The sequence below is a fragment of the Hipposideros armiger genome, unplaced genomic scaffold (assembly GCF_001890085.2).
Source record: "Hipposideros armiger isolate ML-2016 unplaced genomic scaffold, ASM189008v1 scaffold_433, whole genome shotgun sequence".
Taxonomy (NCBI): domain Eukaryota; kingdom Metazoa; phylum Chordata; class Mammalia; order Chiroptera; family Hipposideridae; genus Hipposideros; species Hipposideros armiger.
The window spans coordinates 631,375-645,774 of record NW_017731783.1 but is presented as its reverse complement, the minus strand read 5'-3'; positions in this window follow the sequence as shown (position 1 = coordinate 645,774).

Below are 14,400 nucleotides of genomic sequence, written 5' to 3'. Positions count from 1 at the left end.
GGGGAGTACTTCGAAGGTGACTGTAGTGATATTCAGCAATGAAGTATGTAGCACTTTATCTAGGATGAGTTGGTGAACTTAATTGTCTGACCAGTATATATATATATATATATATATATATATATATATATATATGAAAGAGAGATTAATAAAAATGAAAAAAAGGAAAATCTTACATTTCCACCACCCAGAGGAAGTGTTATATTTCTTTCCTTTATTTTATATGCATTAAACATAAGAATTTAACTAGGTTTAAAAAAAAATAGTAAGGAAATAGTTCTACATGGCAAAAAAAATACAAATAAAAACATAAAGAATATAAGTTACCTTTTGAATTATTACTACTCTTAGTTCTAGTTTCCAGAAATAAAGATTTTTTTATTTTGTTTTACTGGTGGTTACAGTTAATACTTTAAATTATATTGCTATGTCTTGATTCCTTCCGTTAAAGATAAGGGATTTATATCCTTTACCTTTTACATCCCCTTCCCTTTTCAGCATTCAGTATTTGTTAATTATAATATTCATTTTCATTATCAGCATTTTAAACATTTACATACTATTCTATAATCTACGGTGATTCTGTGGGTTGACTGGGCTCTGCTGGGTCACTTTTCTGCTCCATGAGATGTGGGCTGAGCTGTATTCATCTGGGCTTTCCCTAGGGCTGCATTATGTAGATGGTTCATTCATGGCTGCGATTTATGCTGCTTGTAGGCTATAAACTCAGCTGTGTCTATTGACTGGAGCACCTTCGCATGCCTTTTCCATGGGGCTTGTGCTTTTCCCAGGGTGGTGCTGGGTTCTGAGAGGTAGCTGGGTTCTAAGAGTTCCAAGAGGAAGGAAGTGGAAGCTGCCAGTCCTCTTCAAGGTTAGGCCTAGGACTGGCATGTGTGTTGAATTTGTTGACTTTGAGCTTAGAGCTTCTCCAGATGCTGCCCTGGGAAAAATTGCTCATATATCTGATATTTTGGCCTGTGGGATTACCCCTCTGTTTTATCCCTGTAAATCCTTCTACCATCTTCCATGATTACTTCAAACTTTGTGATCTGTACTCTTTTTTTTGCCTTCCAACACTCTTGTCATCTGATTGTCTTTTGGCTGTTTTTCAATTTTCTCAGTGGAACCTGGAGAGGAAGGGGACATATCTGAACCAGCTCTAAATCTTTTGCTTTTTGTTGGCATGTTCTGTGATTTTTTAAAATCTCAGTCTATTTTTGCCAAATTAGTTTTATAATATTTTCAAGTAAAACAATAAAAACACATTTCTTTCAAAAGCCATAATAATCTCATTATTCAGAAGCACTAGGTACCAGTTATATTGATTTAATTCTGTTTAGCAGAATACAATATTTATTGCTAACCTATTACAACTTCAATAGAAATTATGAATTTGATTTTTTTTTAGATAGCAATGTTATTATTATTTTTTTTTTTTTAAGATTTTTTATTGGGGAATTGCGGGGATGGGAACAGTGCTGGGGAATTGGGGGAAGGGGAACAGACTAGTTGCTGTCCTTTTGTTCTTCAGTCTAGTTGTGGAGGACGTTGCTTCACTGGCCCAAGTTGGCACCATCATTGCGCTCTTCCCAGGCGAGGCAGATCAGTCGCCGGCTTCTGGACGGCCGCTCACTGTGGCTGCTGGCTGCTCATGCTGGCTGCTGGCTACACACGGTAGCCCATGGCAACCCACTGCAGCAGGGAGTGCAGCCTACGCCGTCGCCGGCGACTCACGGCAGCCCAGCTCCAGGTTGAGCTGTTGTTCAGCATCTTAGCTGCAGAGGGCAGTGTCACTGGCCCTCATATGTGGGATCCGAACCAGGGCCCTCTGGCGTCCCAAGCGAGTTCTTAACCATTGCGCCACTCGGCCGGCCCCCAGCAATGTTATTCTTTCAAGTAGATTTTTCAGGAAGGTTTTATTAATGCTAAAATTACAAAGTTCTTACATATTTTAGGATGCATTTCTCATGCCTTTACATTTAAAAGATATCCTGGCTAGGTTAAGAACTCTGCGTCATATTCTTTCTTCTTCACATTGCTCCATTATCTTGTTCATGTAGTGTAGCTGTGGATAGATAGCTAAGACTTTCCTGATACCTATTATTTTCCTTTAAAAATGAAATGTCTCTTCTGCCTGGATGCTTTAAGATGTTTTTCATTCTTGAAACTCATTTCATCAGCATATGTCTTGATCTTGATCTTGGTGAAACTCATCACATTTCTCTTGATGTGGTTTTAACCTGAAGATTTAGATCTTTTCTTTCAGGAGAATCTCCTTTTTGAATTTTTGAATAATTTTCTGTTCTTTTTTTCCCCTTCTTCTTCTTTTGGTTCTCTTCTCTAAGAACACCTATTATGTGTGTGTTGAATCTTCCTGTTTCTTTTCACATCTATAACTCAGATGTTAGCAAAGCCTCTTGACCCATTGAAGATCTAAATAAGTGATTTAGTCCCCAGTCAATTCCAGCACATATACAGGACCAAAGACTTCACAATATCAATTAAATCCTGTTTCTCTCCATATGCTCATAGATTCAAAACTATGGGCATACAAAACTATATACTTAAAAAAATTTTTAGGGGCCAATTGAGTGGCTCAGTTGGCTAAGAGTTCACTCAAGAGTGTGAGCTCTGAACAACAGGGTCACCAGTTTGATTCCTGGCCCGAGCTGAGCTGCCGCTGAGCTGCCAACTGGTGGCAGGATGGCTCAGCTAAAAAAAAAAAGAAAAAAAATTTTTTTTTTATTCCCAAGAAGTTAAATAATATCACTATATAGTGATTTTTAGTTGAATTTACTTAAGATTTAGAGAGAGAGATGAGAAAGGGTTATAGAAGAAGACTGTGGCCTGTCATCTCCCTTCCCCTCTCTCTATTCCTCTTGACATTTCTGCTCCTCAGCCTGTCCATCCTGGATGGTGGCCCAGTTCCAAATTTGTCTCCTGTATTTTTGCAGAGTAACTTTCCTCTGTCTTTAAAGCCTTCTTACCAACTTACCAAACCTGGAGCTGGAAGTGTGGTTAGGGTGGAGACATTAGAACTCATTTTCTACTCTTACAATCTGCTCAACCAAACAAAGGCTTTAGTCACAGGTGCATTCAGGTGTTTAAATGATGTCATCAAGATTATATTTCCCACTCTTCCTCTCAGGTTATGTTTGCCTCTTTTTTTTTTTTTTAATGTGGCCTAATTCTCTTCTGATATAAATATGCTCATTATTTGTGGCAGGAAATACAGCTATTGGTAGCCCCAATCCTATATATAACCTTATAATTTATGGTACAAAAATGAGACACTCCCTCTCTATCCCAATATTTCATATATCAAATGTCTTAGAAGAAATATGATTGGACTTGTTTGGGTCAATGCCCAATTGCATTATGTAAACATGGCTGGGTATCATCATGATTGGATGGAGTGGATAGTACCCACCCCCCGTAGTCTGTACCATGGGAATCCTTTGGGATCTGTGAAGACCAATTCTCCAGTGTAAAGAGAACTGTTGTATTGAGAAGGACAAAAGCAACAGATGTCTACTACACCTCACATTCTTTGGTATGGAAATGTGCCCTAGCTGTGTCCCCTTTCTCTCCCATGGCTCATCCTGCCTTTACTGGAGTGTTATTTCCATGGTCTTTCAGAGCCATTTCATTAAAATATTGTTGAAAAAACAAAATTCAACCAAGTAAATTTGAAGATCTAATTGGCTTCATTAAACAATTCATGAATCTAGTAACATCTCATCTAGCAACTAGAAGGGCACTCCAAAGGGCTTTATTCCAATGGAAAGATTTTATAAGAAGAAGGGTAGGGCAAAGGAGCTATTAACAAAAGAAAATAAAGAATTCTTTTTAGACTAGTACGTTTTCTTTTTTGGGTGGAGGGGATTGCAAGCATTTTTATCATGCAGATTACCTCTTCTTTCTATGGGAAATGGGGAAAGCCCATATGACAGGTTACCTCATTGGTGTTGACCAGAAAATTCCAGATTGGTTGATTAAGATTATATTTCTAGGAAAGGTTGAAATAGCAATTAGCTCAGGTATTAAATCTAGGTTTGGTATCATGGGCTTTAAGCACAAGTGATGCCATTTTGGGCCTGTGTTTTCTCTTTAACAATATCAATATTTGTGTCCTATTAAAGATTTGAGGAACTAGGGGTGGCCAGTTAGCTCAAGTGGTTAGAGCACAGGTTCATAGCACCAAGGTTGCCAGTTCGTTTCCCACATGGGCCAAGGAGCTGCTCCCTCTACAACTAGATGGAATACAACTACTTGACTTGGAGTTGATGGGTCCTGGAAAAACACAGTGTTTCCTAATAAAAAATTAAAGAAAAAAAAAAGATCTGGGGAACTAGCATCAGCTTACTTTTTCGTCTCTTTTGTGATTATTTGTTCCTCCCAGTAAATTTCAGAGAGACGAGTTACAATGGAAAGTTACTTTTACGAAAGGTCTTTTATTTGTTTTTGTTTTGCTTGCATATGAAATATGGTGGAAACTGAAGGCTAAATGAGAATGAATAATAGGGGAAAAAAGCCTTATAAATCCCAGCCTTTCAAAGTGAAATTATAGTTACTGCAGTGGTTCCACATACATAGGGTTCAGTGAGTTACACTGAGACAAGTCACAGCAAGGCAATTCCATTGGTAAAAATGCTCAATCAACTAGGCATCTGAGGTGTACTAGAGACAAAAAAATAAAATAAAAAAATCTTGCTTTGAAGCTGTTTACTGAAAGCAATATACATTTATTGAGCACTTAAGAATTGTCAGGCACTGTGCTAAGTTCTGAGTATAAACATACGTGATTAAAACAGACTATATCTTAAGAACTTAAAAATCTAGCTATTGTGTTGAATAAATCCTTTTCTTCCTCCATATACTTTATTCTTTATTATACGTGATGATTTTAGAAGATTCTACTTATTTATTTCCTTTTTTAAAAATACTTTTATGTGTAATAATAGCTACCATTTGGTGGAGGTCCTATTGTGTTATGTATACTTTATATGCACTATCTCTAATCCTCCCCAAAACCCTGTGAGGTAAGCGTGATTATCTTCAATTTACAAATGAGAACAATGAAGTTTAAAGGGGTTAAGTAAATTCCTCAAGATCAAGTGGCAGAGCCAGGTCTGGAACTCAAATCTCCAGTCTCTCTCTACCACTGTGTTTTCTCCCTCAAGGCTTCTCTCTGAATCTTCTCATCTTTGCCTCCCTCAGGTAATTGCCTCCTGCTCTCACACATTCTCAGTTTGACTCAGTCCATCCTTTCCCTCTGGCTCACACCATCGTCTCTGGCCTGCCCTTCGTTGGTGTCCACTCCTGGTCCAATCAGTTGTGGGTTCAAAAGGCCACTTAACTTGGTCTCTATAAAAGTGGCCATTGGGGCAGAAGTCCCCTTAGAAAAATGAAGATGACTGGCCTTAAATGAAGTGAAGGGTAGCAGGACATGCCACCTAAAATGTGTCACTTTGGCATAAAGATTATTTTGAGCTGAAGACAACTGAGAAGAAGCAAATACAGGAAAAGCTTTCTGTTCTCCCCCTATTTGCCAAAAAGTAGGGCATAAATTTATAAAGGTGTCCCTCCCCCTGACTTTGCCCTCTGTACCAGAAAGAGCAGAAGTTAATGACCAGAGACCATTCTAGATCATTATCAGCCTGGAAATTGGACCAGAGGAATCTACATAACAAACTTTATGAACTAGCCCTTATCTTCCTTAGTTTCCCCATACACTTGCCATCCCATAATTTGCTACCCTTAGAAGCTCAAAGTCATTTTCCTGTCTTGTCACCTTTTAACAAAATTATTATTCTTTTGTTAAGATGCTGTTAAGCCCAAGTTCTAACCAACCTCTCTGAGTTACTATTCATCATGGAGTACTCCCATGTATGTGCAATGCACACATTAATACACCTCTGTTTTTCTCTTGTTAATCTGTCTTGTCAATCTAATTTGCAGGGCTCCAGCCAATGAACCTAAGATGGATAGAAGAAAAAGATTGTTCTTCCTCCTCTATAGCAAACATGCCTGCCTGAATGGCATGCTTTTTATTAATACGTTAATATGATTTTATTGAATTTTGTGTCATAGTTGACAGGAGACTTGCCCTGAGTCATCCCATACAGATGAGAGGGCTAGCCTACATCTAAATTAGATGCAACATTGAAAAGTAACAATCCAAATGTCAAAAAAAAAAAGAAATGGTTAAGCAATCATAGCACACAAGTTGTCATATTATGTAATCATCAAGAGCTATGTTTTTAAAAAAATGTAATGACATGGGGAAATACCCAAAATGTAATAAGTAAACAAAAACAGGATAAAATTTCTAAATACATCACATATGAAATGAACATAATGTGAATTTATAAATGATTAGAAGAAACTATGAAGTTAAAACTAAACAGAGGAAGAAAAGAAGGGGTATGTTTTCCTGGAAAGTGTCAATCAAAGGGGTTCTAGAAACAGGAAAGAAAGTCAGGAAAATATATGCTTCTCTGCATCAGTGTTGGGGGAAGATGGTTCCAGGTCAGGAGACAGATGATCCCAGAGCAGACAAACACATCATAGGTTCCTGTATTCTGGTAAAAATATTAGGTCACAGAGTTAGCTCCCTTTGTTGACATTCTACAAAGCTGATTTATGATTCTGAAGCTTACTAGGTACTTTGTCACAGGAAAGGTAATGCTCTCGCAAGTATGTTTGTCTTTTTGAGAACATGCCCCTGTCTTCAAGAATACTAGGCTGGCTGTCTGGGTGACAAAGCAGCCCCTGTTTAGATAAAGTGAGACAGTTACCTCATTCACCTTGAAGTTCACCAGGGAAGCTCTGAAACTTCAGAGCAGAGAAAGAAAAACCCTAAACTGTGGTTACCTTGCCGCAGCAAAAAGAAACCAAACAGGTTCAACCTGAAACTGCCTACCAACCTTTCCCATTTATTCACCCCAGAGAATTATGAGATCATTCAACTAAGGGACCAGCTTTTTGTATTTGTAAATGACATTTGGCCCAAAGTAAATGCTCGTGTCCCGGGATCTCGTACATATAGGTTGGCTTCAAGACACAACGCCTCTACTGTTTGTCCCTGACAGGCACACCCACATACATTTTGAGGTTACAGAGGCAGATTTTTGTGGGTTATGAAGGAATAAATACCATAAACACAAACTGGGAAACCATTGGTTAGATGGAACGAGGCAAAAAAGTCTGGGAAAGAAAGCAGACCACAAGCTGGATGTGAGTCAACAGAGTAACAGAAAAGACACATACACATGCACACACTATACACACAGCATTTTAGAATGTGCAATGAGAGCATTGTTTGTAAGACAATTCTACCTCTCTCTGTCTACCTCTACTGAAAACACAAGTGGACTATTGTTGCAATTAGAACCACAATGACAACATACAATCTGGAAAAGAAACTCCGAGAGTGAATAAAAATGGAGATGTTTTATAGAAGTGCAATAGTAATTAATAAATGTACAGGTGCTTATATTGAAGGAAATAGCAAGGTAGAGTGAGAAGGGAACAATTATAGGGGTTAGTCTACACTGTTCGATAGCAGAAGCATAAGGTGCAATCAAACTCAAAAGGTTCCATTAAGCATTCTGAACTTAAGTAGAAATGTCTTCTCACACCTGGGATGAACTATCATAAGGCTATCCAGATGTAATAGTGGTTGATATTTGTTGTACGATGTCACTTCCCATGCAACCTCTAAGAGCCTTACGTGTATTTGCTTATTTAATCCTCATAGAAACGCTATGAAATGCAAGCTGTTATATCTTCATTTTGCAAATGAGAAACTTGAGGCACAGAAAGGTTAAGTATCTCCATCAAGGTCTTGCTGCTAGTGTCAATAGAGGTTTTTGAATCCAGGAAACCCGACTACTATCCAGGAGCCTGGAGCTTCAATTTTTTGACAGTACATTCAGTAGAGCTCACTCCTTGGCTTTCCTCTTTGAGTTTATTATACATTGATCTTCCCAGGAGCCTGGCACAATAATTTTGGATATTATAAATGACTCTGCATTCAAAGTGTCCCTTGCTTCCTTTCAGCTTCCAACTAGCTAGAATCCATAAAACCCCCAGAATCCATAAAAAGTACTTTCCACAATATATCTGTTCATCACAAGAATCTCTTAGAATGGACTAAGTTTTAGTAATTAAATAATGTGCATTTGCATACAACTTTATAAGTACTTACTTTCTTACAAATGTTCTCACTTCTTGTAAAATCTTGAAAACATGTCAAGACCAGTATTATTCTCCCCATTCTAAAGGCAAGATCACTGAAGTCCTGAGAGTTCGAGTGACTTGTCCAAGGACACATAGCTAACATGTGAGAAAACCAGAACTAGAATCATATTCAATGAGTGGTCCCCCATGTGATGAAAACTCTAGAAGCCATTGAAAGTCTTTGGGGTTTTTGAGAAATTTCTTTGAGATCTCTCATGTCACTAATATGGAAATATATAACCCATAATCGATCCTCAGTAGATAGTGTTGAAAGATATTGGTAACAGGAAGAATTTTAAAGTGCTCATATGAAACTGAAGCAGTAACTGCATTCTGCATAGAAGCTTCAAAGAAATCTTTATTTTATTCTAGGAGGGATATTTCCTGAATCCTTTCTGTCCATTGGGAAGGCTAGCAGATGAGTAATCTGAATACACGTGTTTCAGACTGGGATGGGATGGTAGGTGCTGTTTAATAATTTAATGCTGCTATTAATGTGCCTTTCAATAATGTAAAAGGGGGAGAGTCTTCATTTGGAGCAGAACTTTTTGTTGTTGTTGTTAAGGGATTTCTGCCTCCTTTACCCAAAGGTGGTGAAGGTGAGGAAGTGATCTCCAACAACATGGTGGTAGGCTGAAGGTAGAGAACAGATGGCCCAAGAGGACCCTAACTGAAGAGGTATGGTCAGTGGATGCCACTTACAGTGAAAATAACTAATTCAGTCTTAAGTTTCCCTTTTCTGCAAAACAGTTCCCTTGTGTTAGCTTCAAACCTTGGTAAAGTCTGTTAAACATGGCAGCCTTGCCTTACATCCTTTGGAAAATATGAGAAAGAACTCTGCCCATAGTGTAAGAGGGGATGAGGGGGAGCCAGTTAGCTCAGTTGGTTAGAGCACAGTGCTCATAACACCAAGGTTTGATCACCACATGGGCCACTGAGTTGCACTCTCCCCAACCAGATTGAAACAACTACTTAACTTGGAGCTGATGGGTCCTGGAAAAACACACTGTTCCCCAATAAAAATTTTTAAGAAGGAGGGTTGAGATTAGGGAGAGGGAGAAATGGTTATGAAACAGACAAAAGTAAATGACAAAGAAGCCTAGAGGTATAATGGGAGAGAGATGAGAAGTGACAAGCAGGATGGAAGTGTGGAAAGGATAAACAACCCTCACCCAAGTGAAGATTACTCAGAAATAGTTGGCAAGGAAATGGGACTTGCAGGCAGGGTAGGAGCTACCAGCTGTTTGTGTAGATTTTCAATAGAAGTGTTCCCTTGCAGTCACACACACTCCTAAGCCTACACATAAGCACAATGAAAAGCTGAAGGACCTGGGGAGGAGTTGAAGTACTTTTGTAAAATGAATGAACTTCCATGTGTCCTGAATCTTAGAAGACTAATATGTACAACCAGAAAGCGATATTGCCTCACACTAAAACTGTCTCTGTGGAAGATGGAGATTGGTGATTAATAGTACGTCAAGGGAAATGAAACCACAGAAGTAACAGAACTACACCTATAAGAAAAATGATTTATGCAAGCCACATGTAAATGTGTTCCTTTCTGCAAATTCAACTTTATCTCTCATGATTTTAGACATGTGAAAGTGGTCCTGTGCTAGAGAAAAAGTGGCTTAGAGAGACCATTGTTCCAGCGAGGGAAATTCAAATTCTGTAGACATTCATTTTTATAAATACAGTATTAGTAACTTAGTCACCCAAAACAACCTTTATTTATTTGTGAAATAGTTCTGTTTATATTTTTGACATAATCTACTGTCTATTAAAAGAAATAAGACATCAGCACACAGTAGTTAAACTAGTCTTTTTTTTTTAAAGCTGTCAATAACCTTTTGTCTATGATTACCCATATCTAGTTTTTTTGTTTTTTTTTTAAAGATTTTTTTATTGGGGAATTGGGGGGATGGGAACAGTGCTGGGGAGTTGGGGAAAGGGGAACAGACAAGTTGCTGTCGTTTTGTTCTTCAGTCTAGTTGTAGAGGATGTTGCTTCACTGGCCCAAGTTGGCACCATCATTGCGCTCTTCTCTGGCGAGGCAGATCAGTCGCCGGCTTCTGGACGGCCGCTCACTGCGGCTGCTGGCCGCTCACGCTGGCTGCTGGCCACACACGGTAGCCCATGGCAATCCACTGCCACAGGGACTGCAGCCCACGCCGTCGCCGGCGACTCATGGCAGCCCAGCTCCAGGTTGAGCTGTTGTTCAGCATCTCAGCTGCGGAGGGCAGTGTCACTGGCCCTCATATGTGGGATCCGAACCGGGGCCCTCTGGCATCCCAAGCGAGTTCTTAACCATCGCGCCACTCAGCCGGCCCATAGTTAAACTAGTCTTAATGGGCAGCAAGATGTTTTTGGAATAACCATCAGCAATGAAACAATAATACTGTAGATATTTAAGTAACAATAATTAGACTTGACATTGAGATGGGCTCCACACTTATTTTACGAATTGTTATGCTTCATAGTCTGCAAAAAAGGCAGTGCTCTGAAGGTAATCTTTGTATTCTAAAAGACCTAGTTTTTATCACAATGCGTTGTTTAATTCTGAAATCCCTTTTAGTAAGACTGTTTTTGAGGAATGAATGTAGTTCCATTACTTCTAATGTGATCATGATAACTCCAGGGTATATTTTGATGTGTAAAAAAATTTAATTCGAATAAAAATCATTCATTGAAGTGAAATATTTCAACAATATGATTCTAATACAGATTCAAGATTTTAAAATCAGGTATCCTTCAAAAAGAATTTTACCATGCTTGTAGAATATTGTGTAGGTATTTATATAAGCTAATTTTGAGAATTTTTAGCTAACAATGCCCTTATTCATCATGAAGTGGTTGAAATAGAGCCCTTGTAAAGAAGGAAACTCAATTAAGATGTTGTTATGGGTTGAATTGTGTCACCCCAAAAAGATATGTTGAAGTCTTAACTCTCAGGACCTCAGAATATGACCTTACTGGAAAATCAGGTGATTGAAAATATAACTAGTTAATGTAACTATAGCAGAGAGGCCCCTAACCCATGATAACTGATATCCTTATAAGAAGATGACCATGTGAAGACAAACACACACAGAGAAAATGCCATGTGACGGCAGAAGCAGAGATTGGAGTGATGCAGCTGCAAGCCAAGGAACCCTAAGGATGGCCTATGACACCACAAGCTAAGTGAAAGGCATGGAGCAAATTCTCTCCTAGAGCCTTTGAGAGAGCATAGCCCTGCCAACACCTTGTACTTCAGACTTCTAGCCTCTAGAACAGTTAAGACAATGCATTTCTGTTGTTTTAAGCCACCCAGATGTGGTCCTTTATTACAGCAGCCTTAGGAAATGAATACAGATGGGAATGGATGTGCCCACTTAGCCTGTAGGTTGATGAAGTACAAAGGGCATGGACCTTGGGGTTCAGCAGAAGTGGAAATTAAACCCAACCCAGCCAATTCTTTTCTGTGTAACTTCATGCGAGGTAATTACTTTAGTGTGTTCCTCAGCAATATGATAAAAATAAGCTCTTCACAAGATTGTTGAGGGCATTAATTATTAAACATATGAAAGCTATGAGTCACATAGTAGACTTTCAAGAAAGGCTAATTTGCGGTCCCTTATATACAACATATGAGCACATTTAAGTGGTCCCCGTTAATATTCAGTCATGTTGATGCTATTGTTTACATGCTCTTTGCATTGCACTTGTTGATGTGGGCTTTTTCTTATGTTTATTTCATATGTTTATGGAAACTAAGAGCTCTTTTCTTTCTTTTCAGTAATTAAAAAAAGCCAACTTATTTTAGAGCTGTAAATTTCTAGTCCCTGGATGTTCAGTCACACTTTTGACAGTAATGACAAAAAAAAAAAGAATTTTTCATAATTAATGAAAAACAACTTCTATTATATACTCTATAGTTCTGTTCAGTTGTAGAAACTCTAGTTCCCTAATTGCAGTTTGGAGAACACTCAGGAAAGGGAGTATCACACATGGAAGCCACGGAGGGTGAAAATTCCGAGGCAAATACATAGTTTATACACCTAATTATATCTTGGATATACTACAAAAATTTTTTTTGGAGAAGCAGTAAGATGGTGTTATTTCAGCGAGTACTGAAATGTGAATTATCTAACCTAGTGATTCAGTTTTAAAGTCTGAATTATTTATTAGTCTTACTAAAAGGGGATAAAACTTCTGGTTTAAGATGAAAGAATGACAGATTTATGTGATCTTCTTCCTGAGACTTCATTAAAATGATTGTGAAGAAATAAAAAGGTATACTCAAGAAGTATTCAAAAGATGAGGACGGGGCCATCTGTGACCTAATTCTTTCAGTACTTTTCTGGAAGACAGAGAAGGAAGTGGTAACTAGAGAAACACAGTATAGGGTTGGCCGAGTGGCACATTGGTTAAGAGCTGGCTTGGGACGCCAGAGGGCCCCAGTTCGGATCCCACATATGAGGGCCAGTGACACTGCCCTCTACAGCTAAGATGCTGAACAACAGCTCAACCTGGAGCTGGGCTGCTGTGAGTCACCGGCGACGGCGTAGGCTGCAGCCCCTGCTGCAGTGGGTTGTCATGGGCTACCGTGTATAGCCAGCAGCCAGTGTGAGCGGCCAGCAGCCGCAGTGAGTGGCCGTCCAGAAGCTGGCGACTGATCTGCCTCGCCCGGGAAGAACGCAATGATGGTGCCAACTTGGACCAGTGAAGCGACGTCCTCCACAACTAGACTGAAGAACAAAAGGACAGCAACTTGTCTGTTCCCCTTTCCCAATTCCCCAGCGCTGTTCCCATCCCCCAATTCCCCAATTTAAAAAAATCTTTAAAAAATAAAATAAAATAAAAAGAGAAACACAGTAGAGGCAATTCCAGCCTGATGATGTATGGAGAGGCCATACCTGATAAGGAAGTCAATCTGACTACAGATCCCAACAAACAAGGACTCAGAAAATTCACTTTCCATACATCTTTTCTTAAGAAGTTACTTGGCAATACAAAGGCATAAACCAAGGAAAAGACACTGGCATCCAAAACAATGGTTTTAAACGAGGTGAGTTTCCTCCAAACAACAGGAAAACTGATTCAATGCGGCTTCAAGAATAAGAAATTTATAACAAGGACTCTATAAGCAGGGAATCTTTGAGATCAACTGTTCATTCATTCAGTGGTTCCAGGTCTTCATCAAGCATATAGATTCTTTTTATCTTTCTCTCTGCCATCTTTACTATATGAGCTTTGTCCAAAGGCTGGCTCCCCTCACGGTAGCAAGATGCCCATTGCTCTTTCAGGATTCACATTCAACATGACAGAACCCTGAGAAGATACTATGTCTTTCTTGGAGAGAGAAAAGCTTTCCCAGAAGCCCTTAGCAAACATCCTCTCCTGTATCATTAGCTAAAATTGTGTCATATGTACCTGTAAACAATTGCTAAAAAGGGGAATGGAACCAATGCAGCAGAGATTGTTAATTGCCACTCAATATCCATTCTCGTCCTCCTTCCTTTCTATAATAGAAGTTCCCTGAATTTTATCTGGATACATAATCACCAAGCTAGAGGCCACCTTTCCCAGCCTCCCTTGCACCTAAGTGTAGCCATATGATTAACTTCTGGCCAAAAGGGTGTGACTGGAGATGATGTAGAAAATTTCTGAATTATTCCTTTTAAAGAAGTTTTATGCTCTCTACCACCTCATGTCTTTCTTCTGCTAGTGTGAAGGTTTAGTGATAGTGAGTCAGCTTCAAACATGAAGATGAGGGCAATTCCTATGGGGATGACAGAGCAACAGGTCGAAGGCACCTGGGACACAAGACATTCTCATGAAGCTGAGGCATCCTACCCCTTTTATACTCCTGCTAGTTATAAATTTTATGTAACAGAAACATAAACTTCTGTCCATTTATTTTGATCACTGTTAAAGCAGCCAAAGCAATATCCTAATTACTGCAAGGGCTATGCTTCAATTAGACGAGTGGTTCTCAAAGTATGATCCCCAAACTGGCAGAATCTAGAAGCCTGTTGGAAATACAAATACTTGAGCCGCATTCCAGACCTCCTGAGTCAGAATATCTGTGAATGTTACCCAACAATCTGTGCTTTAACAAGCTTTCCAGGTTATTCTGACTCATAACCAAGTTGAGAGACACTGGCTAGCCCA